The 7,733-nt window shown below is 39.5% G+C and overlaps 1 long non-coding RNA gene across 1 annotated transcript; it reads right to left on the bottom strand.

Annotated features, from left to right (window-relative positions):
* Nucleotides 1–4,073: 4,073 nt before the first annotated feature.
* LOC128141917 (uncharacterized) lies at nt 4,074–7,277 on the bottom strand. The gene is made up of 3 exons (XR_008235221.1): nt 7,193–7,277; nt 6,089–6,165; nt 4,074–4,199 (listed from the first exon to the last, which is right to left on the bottom strand). It is a non-coding gene; the product is annotated as an uncharacterized LOC128141917 (long non-coding RNA).
* Between the last annotated feature and the right edge of the window lie 456 nt (nt 7,278–7,733).

The following is a 7,733-nucleotide window of genomic DNA, read 5'->3' as shown; positions in this document are numbered from 1 at the left end:
CACGCATTCATCCCAGTTCTGTGAGCAGAGCAGAGTAACCGTCCATTATAGCAGAGCAGCCAGCAGTGTCCATCTGCATTAAACCGCAAAGCATTTTGGAGTTTCTACGCTGTATACAACATAACTGACTTCTACTGTGCAGGCCAAAGGGATTTTTACAAAACTTTGAACATCAGTTGAGATTGACCAAAGTGATTTCATATCCGTTAGTTTCAGCAGAGTTATAAATTTGTCTGTTGGCTTTCATCCCTTGATGGATGCTTGTCAAGACTAAAGCCCACAATTTTACACATAGTCAAAAGCAATGGAAGTCTGTGTTGGTGGCTCCCTACTGTAAGTATGAGAAATGGTTGTGGTACTTGATATCATCACCATGAAGTAACTTTGATAAGCTTTTATTTTTGCCTACAGTTATTGACATCATTAATGTCCATCTGGAAAGGTGTTGTCTTTAAGTAATGAAAGCAATTGACTCCCATTGTTCTTCATGTTATTTTCCTGAAAGCAGTAGAGTCAATAACACCTTTTGACTTTTACACTTATGACTCTTCCCAATTCTTAGCATTACACTTGCCAAAACTTCTGTTTCAGAAGAAATTTTCAAACCAACCTAATTGATTTATAACCCAGTAAAAAAAAAAGTATCTGAGGCCCTCATTGTTTCATTGCAACCTGCTGCAGTACTGACTGATAGCATTACATGCCACGTTTACCTGCTACCACCTACGTCCATTTGCTATAGGCATGTGTCATACCGTGGTGGTTACTGAAAACCATCTCTGCAAGAGTTTTGTCATGAATGCAAGACAGAGCCTGTTGTCAGAGCACATCAGAAGTACTCCAAGCTATGTAAGTTTATAATCATACTAAGATTACTAGCCTTAAGCCCATGCTGTACCTTGATAAAAATGTAATTGTTCTTCACCTTTTACAAAGGAAGACCACATAAAAATACACAGTTTAAACTAGAAAATGTAATACTATTTTCGCCCTTCCTTTATGAGTTTTTACCATGTCAGGCTGCCTGAAAGCCATTGTAAACCTTCATGTCAACAACAGAACAGACGGGCTAGTTTTTTTCCTGTAACTCTGCATCCCAGCTTTGCTTTCTTATTAATCCAGCTGTGGCTTGTTTTCAGTGGGCTTCACTGCTCGAGAAAGGAGTATTTCCTAAAGCAAGATGTAAGAAACATTTTTTTACAGTAAACAGTATAGGTACAGGAAAGAGGCCAGCCGTTAGGTTTACTTTTGTCTTGTTTTAGAGCCTTTTTTGCACTGAAGAAACAAACTGTCAGGACTAGAAAATTTCTGGGAAGGAAAAGATGATGACCTCACATAATGATGTTTTTCCAACAGTGCAGGTACATGAAATTGTATGTCGGGGTTGTGGTAAAACAGGAAGAATTGGCCATTGGGGTTTATATGTATGTTTGGCTTCAGCTTGAGAAGACGAACTAAGAATTCGATTATTTGCAACCAGATTTATTTACAGTTTTTTTCAGTAGCAAGGACTTCCTAACGTACACAGAAATATAATGTATTTCAAGGGTTGTGTGAAAGAACTGTCTATTTGGAAATCAGATCCCTGGTTGGTTGGTCCCTTTGAGACATCAGAAGTTTTTAAAGTTGTCTGTAAAGCTGTCAGTACCATACATTGTTTTTGCACTAAGTGCCCTTGTCATACTTTGGCATTTGTGTCAGGCCTTACTATCGTGCTCCCTAGCTGGGAAAAAATGCTACAACTGCAGGTTTCAGAAGAAGTCTTAGCAAAGTCAACATAATGATTCTGTCTGGCCCTTTGGCAGCCAGTCCAGACCGGTATGAGAAAAATGGAGACAGACCAAAACTGGCAATAAGGAAGAGGCACAAGTATCATTTAAAAGACACGGATGGATGTGGAGTTGTCCACGGTGCAACTGACCTTCACGATTTCTCCATGATGCTATCACTGTCTAAAAGCAAAGTACAAACTGCTGGTTTATTAATTGCATTTCAAGAAACTGGAGAATCCAGAGAAACAAGTCAGGATTACTTTCAAGCTTATTTTTTGTTAGGGTAGCCCCACTATGACAGGGTTATAAATAAAATGTTTCTCATCCTGTACTTACATGGAGTTGTCATTTTCACCACTCATCTTTCTCCTGTGGAGTTGCAAGAAAGAGGTGGGTGAGCACACTTGCTCAAAGCAGCAGGATCCACAGCTGCAGTGGCACCCTCCATATACTTCTTAACAAAGAAAGCATCTCACAGGCTGGAAAGAAGCTGCAGTGGAGGAGTACATCATATATAAATCATCTTTGTATATCATACTGCTTTGTAAATGCCAGAATACTAGAGAGGCAGGATAATATTTTGCTTTGAAAGAGTGGAAAAGTAAAATTGCCATTGTAAAATTATAATTATCTCCAGGAACTGCTAATTGCCCTTTCCTAACTAAAGCTTAACCGACTTTTATTTTGTTGGAGTCCAAGGAACATAGCAGGTCAGTCAGTCTCGCTCCTGGTGGGAAGGGGTACAGAGCCCTTTCAGGGTGCCTTCAGTCATCCTCTTTGCTGAAGTTGCATTACATACCCTATCATGTCAAAAAGTTATTTACTATCTAAAAGTTATTCACTATCTAAAAGTTATTCACTGGCTAGGAGAGCTGTAATACATGCAGCCCTATATCTGACAATCTCCTTTCCTCTTGGCCACCTCCCTCAACATCGTCACCCCCCCAGAGAAAAGGGAGAAAGACCTCAGTATCTTTAATGAGCTTCTGACATTCACATATTTATCATCGGGGGGACATGGGCTGTGGCCCTGGATGGATTGTGTAACATAGGCGGTCTTTTTACCATGCAGTGCTAGTTAGTCTCCTGTTGGCAAAAGGCCACGTAAATGGAGGGGATTTTTAGCTCCAGAAACGTTCTTCTGTAATTTCAGGAGAACATTTGGTATTTCCTTTAAAGCTGCCTTTTCTGTGGAATAACTAAAGTGCTCAGGAAGTAGTGTACTCTATCAGTATACTTTGTTTTCAAGCCCTGGTACCAAAATGCTAGCTAAATGCAACAGTAAGAGAGATGGACGTACACATACAAAATGTTCACGAAGCCAAATGGTAGCAAGATCTTCACTGGTGTCTCTTAAAGAAAACTATCTAGCCTTAAATATCGTTACCTTCAAAACATTCTGAAAAGCACAATATTCCATTTAAACTTCTCTCCTTCCCATCCTGTCTATGTCTAGAAGTAGTATTTATGAGGATGTGTCCTCAGTCCATAAAGTTTGCCTCATGATTTTTTTTACTGCCTGCATTGCCTCGCCAGCTAAACAGATACACGAGGATATTTTTCTTTATATTTCTTGAATAGGGGGACACAACTCTAAAAGATATCACTTTTCCTGCTTTGTGAAAAAGCTGACAATATACTTGATAAAATGAAGGCAAAATAAAAAGTAACAGAAGAAACCCACCTTTACCTGGGCTTAAGTATATTAGTGTTCTTAATGTGGACAAATGACAAATACAAGGCTGAAATGCTTTCAAACCTCGGTGGAGAAAAGCTTTTGGGAATCCTTCTTCTAGTAAAATCTCTTCAGTGAAGAAAAAAAAAGGAACTTCATAGCTTGATTTATCATCCTCCTCCTAGCTAGATACCTATCACCAGCAAGATTATTTAAGCCCCGTGAGATTGCAAGGATATTAAAGTTTTATATGTATGTAGTTTGGCTGCAGAAAAATAAGTTAAATGGCTCTTGCTAACATAGAGGTCTTGTGGGAACTAGTTATGTCTTTCCATATTCCTTGTAAAGCTGAAGTTCTGTCGGTCCCTATGGACCAAGCTGGGATCCATGTTTAAAAAATTATTTTCTCCCATCCTGTTTAAAGCAAGCAAATATATGAGGACAACTTCACCAAAATTAGGTGAAGAAGATTAGTCCAGCAAGACATCTGTTACAGAGAACATTGATCTCTTCCACGCTACCACTTTACTTGGTGGTAGTTTTGCACTGGAGGAGAACAGCTGCATTCACTGAGTTTAAATGTAATGTTTTAGTACACCCCTGTTGTAATTTTGAAGACTGTTAGCCTAGATTGTTCCTTAAGAAGCTGTCCCTGCTTCACTGGATCATTGTGCTATCAGTAAGCCGTGCTGAGCTCCTTCTGCGTGGCAAGCAGCTCGGAGTCTTCCATCCTCTCACGGGATGATGCTTGGCTGGGGAGAAAGGAAAGTAACTGGAAGGTTCAGCTTCACTTTTTGGTAAACACAAGCAATAAACATTCCGTTGTTTCCTTTTTAAAGCTCTTTCCTCTTTTTCTCTGGGAAAGCACAAAATTATAGCATATGCCAGTTACTTACTGATGTAAAACTGTCATGTTATTGTTACTAAAGCTGTGGAAAAAAATCACTGCCAGGAAATCGGAGCCAAAACAATGACATTTTCATGGAAATTAAACACATTTTCCAGAGTTAAGTTTTGATTGTTGCAGAATTAAGAAATACATATATACTCAAATCCCTCTTCTTTAGGAAATGAAAATACGTCACTCACCAGTGAAATGCTGTTTTTCTAGAAACACTGTGTGGCAGACTACTCAGAATGTATTTGAGGTAGGTGTGCAATTTGGTCTTAACTTTCCCATCTCTGCCTTCATTTTTGTGGATGCCAAAACTTGTATATATAGTATAGGCAGCCAACATCCTTTGAGCTGGTTTGTGGGAATAATAATGTTACTTTGTCATCTACATGACCTCTATGAGTCTAGGACCTGTGTATACTTGCTGTATCATGACAAAAAGAAATATACCTTCAGGAAATTAATTTTGTGAAAACTTTAAAATATCAAAAAATTACTACTGTTTTACTAAGCTTTAGTAAACAGAAGGTCTTGCAAAGAAAATGGAATTTTAGACTGGGAAGGAAAAATGTTGTTGTGCATGACTGACTGAGTTTTAAAATGACCTTGATACATAAAGAATTCCAGCATGGAAATCAAGTTTCAACATCCAATTTAGGCAATGGAGTCATGATCTTGGGAATGGTTGCAAATAAATGCATGTCTGATGATACCAGAAAATTCAACAAACTCATTTAACAAGCAGAAAAGACAGGAACGTGAATAAGATAATTATTGTATCACATGCCAACTGCAGAAATAAAAAGACAAAGAAGATGTGCTGGGGGTTTTCGGAATTAATTTCAAGTCACTTTGTTCTCAGCTGCATCTCACTATCACAAGGGATGCCATCCATCCTAATACTTATGGAATTATTCCAATGTGTAAATTATCAGCAACCTAACCTGTTAAAGATTACGTCAAAAAAAAATTGGGGGCACATTTTGACTCAAAGCCCCCTTTTAGGTTTCATTGCAGCCTGTAAGCTGATGGAAATACAGAAGGAAAGCACAAAGATTAAAAAAAAATAATTAAAAGATAAAAAGTTTCAAGGAGCAAGCTTAAAGATGACAGTAAGGGCTCATAAGTGGCCTCTGTGTATGCGGCTGTGAAGCCTGCTTGAAGATCTAGAATATAGTCGGCACTGGAAAAACAGAGAAAATTGAAAGCAAAAAGATCTCCCTGCCCTCTTTTTTGTGGGGGGGGAACGGGAGGCTTAGTCCCTAGAGAGATGTTCACTTGCTCCAAACAGAATAATAGAACTCCAAATTGTGCAAATTCTCCTTAGGCAGCTGGGAATGTATATCGTTATGATACACTATACTAAGAATTATGAAACAATGATTCCAATTTGTACTGTAAATAATTGAACAGCAGAAGTATGTGATAGTTTTTCGTAGTAAGTTCTCAGGGTTTTTTTGTTCTGTATGTGTTGTGTAAAATAATCTATAGGAATTCTAGAAAAATGTGAATTAATACCATCCTGTATTCAAATTTCGTATATTTAAATTTTCTTAATAACGATATATACTTGAAAATGTGGCAAAAATATTTTGCAAGTAAAAGGAAAAAAAAAGGGAAAAAAAAAAAAGCTTGTCTGGAAGTCTTGTAGTTGTCCTAGGAGGAATACATACAATTCCCTTCACCTCATATAGGTCATCAAGGAACATTTGTAACTTGAAAAATAAAAGAAATAAGCACAAGTACCTGTTTCAGTTTGGAAAGCCTCTGTTTGCCTCGCAGTGTTCAGTATCAAGCTACTGCATTTCATTTTAAATATCCACCTAAAAAATAATACCAGTTATGGAAAAAACATGGTAAGTAAGCTTATAATTATCTACATAAAGGAGATAACACAATACGCCTAAGTGAAAATATCAAGGATTTTAAACTAATAGAAAATGCCAGGTTTAGTTCCCATATATGGCAAGTACAAATATTTACCCATCTATATAAAAATTTGCTGTATATACTTTGGTACAGGCTTTTGCCCGAGGTGGCGGTGCGGGGGGAGAGCAGGCGCACCCCTGTCCCTCTGTCTGGGGGTGGGATGCCCTCACCTTCCGTGGCCCAGAGCCGAACCGCGGCAGGTCAGCCTCGGCCAGCACCCAGACTCCCACCCGGCTGCTCCCCCCGCGGCGGGATGGGGGTGAAAATGGGGAACGGCAGGAACGAGAAATCTGGGGGTTTGGGATGAAGACGGGGAGATCACTTGCCAATTACAGTTGCGGGCAAAACAGACTTCAAAATTAACTCAATTTATTGCCTGTTATTGGCGTTGCCGCCTGCGTTGCCGTGCGGCGCGGCAGCGTGGGCAACCTGCCGCAGTGGGGGAGCACCCAGGGGCGCTGACGGCGATGGCGTCTCTACTTCCAGATCACGTACACTTGTCTGCCTCCGCATCTTAAAACCTCCCGGTACTGTGCTGGGAAGCCTTTCCCGGATAATCATGTTTATCCGACCTCCATTTAATTACAATTCCCCTTTATCTGAATCACAATTGTGTTCTCTAGCATGAGTTGCCTTCTGGTATTACTCCCCGCAATCAACTCTATTAACCTTCATTTATCCAAGCGCATTTTCACTTTCTATAGGAATGGGGTTGGTTTGCAATTTCAATCCTAATTCTTTTTTTCCACTAGAAACATAACAATCTCAGCCATAACAATATCTTATTACAGCTGTTTTACACACATACTAAATACGTGGCTATATTCCCTGAGATCTGATTTGCTTCATTAGTGCTACAACATCCATAGAGGAGCTGGAAGCAAACTGCTATTTTGTATGCTGTCTGGGGCCATGCATTACCCTGTGTTTAATAACACGAAGCCAAATCCCAATGGCGGAGCGCAGATGTGCAGAATGCCACCGGTTGCTTTTCGGCGTGACACCTGGTGAGGTCCAGGCACCCTCTCCTCCTCCATGTGGCTGCAAAGCCACCATATTCAGGTGTGTGACACTGGTGAGGATAAAAGTGGTGGAGAAAAATAGCTGAGACATCTCAAGATTTAAAACAGAAAGCAGCTTTCTATCAACTGTCTTGAGCATAAAATCCTTATAATAAGCCACAACTATTTTTCCCTAAAAACATCCGTGAAAGATGTCCTACTTTGCTAATTTTTTGTATTCTTCCCACTTCTTTTCCCTGAATTTCTCTTTTAACACTTTTTTTGGGAGTCCTGCCAGCCTCTACATATATTTCTCTTTTCCTTCAAAATATTATGCCTAACTTCCACGTCTGCATTTCTCTTCTTTACCTATATTTAATTTAGCAGAACGAAAGCTGAGGAAGAAATATTACACCTTCAGTTTCCAAGGTTTCTAGAGCTGGTAGCTTTTCTCCTGTGGC

This window comes from Harpia harpyja, chromosome 5, assembly GCF_026419915.1.
Source record: "Harpia harpyja isolate bHarHar1 chromosome 5, bHarHar1 primary haplotype, whole genome shotgun sequence".
Classification (NCBI taxonomy): domain Eukaryota; kingdom Metazoa; phylum Chordata; class Aves; order Accipitriformes; family Accipitridae; genus Harpia; species Harpia harpyja.
The sequence above is the reverse complement of the archived record's forward strand: the minus strand, read 5'-3'. Positions and strand labels throughout refer to the sequence as shown.